Source organism: Arachis hypogaea, chromosome 20 (genome assembly GCF_003086295.3).
Source record: "Arachis hypogaea cultivar Tifrunner chromosome 20, arahy.Tifrunner.gnm2.J5K5, whole genome shotgun sequence".
Taxonomy (NCBI): Eukaryota; Viridiplantae; Streptophyta; class Magnoliopsida; order Fabales; family Fabaceae; genus Arachis; species Arachis hypogaea.
Window position 1 is genome coordinate 82,214,876 of NC_092055.1, and position 806 is coordinate 82,215,681.

Here is an 806-nt window from a genome sequence, read left to right on the forward strand (position 1 = left end):
TGGGGTTGAACTTGTGACAACCAAATCCCTCTCTAAATTTAACCCCCGAGGATTGTTGTTGGTAGAGCTATACTTGCAACATGGTTTTATTGGAGAAAATCTTTACCAATACAGCCTTGGGAGCCTGTCAGCGTCATGCACACGTGCGCGTCGTTTGCAAAACTTTGCCTCCAAATTTTAACCTGCCCGAAGACACTGGCTTAGTTAACTTGGCACTCTCTTTGCAAATGAGTGCTGATGGTGAAATAGAGTACCCTTCCTTGAGTTAGCCATGGGCCACGCTTTTAAAAGCATAGCCTAAGGCTCAAAAGTGTGCCTCAACTCCAAAATGTGCACCAAAATTCCTCTTTTTCTCCTTTTTAGCTTATTTTGCAATAAAACCACGTTGCAAGTGAGTGGTCATTCTGTGGTGTAGACATGACTCCTTTTTTAGCTATTGGAGTCATGTCCACACCACGGAATGACCACTCACTTGCTCATTAGCTATTTTACCGGAGGTCTTTGTGCGGAAGATAGAAGATTGCTCACCGCTTCTAGTGGCGGTTCCCTTTCGAAAAACAAGACAGAGGGAGAAGCTTGGAATTTGATAAAGGATGTTGCCGAAGCTACACAACACACAAGGGTGAGAAGTAATCATCTCAAGGGTGTGGTAGAACTATCCCCCTCAGAAGTAAGTCTAACCAAGGCACTTGGGGATATGACCACCATCCTTACACAAATCCAAAGGGATCAAAAGGAATACTTCTCCATCCAAGCCGTCCAAGCCCCACCTCCGGTTGCTCAACATGAAGGCCCTCCTAGAATTT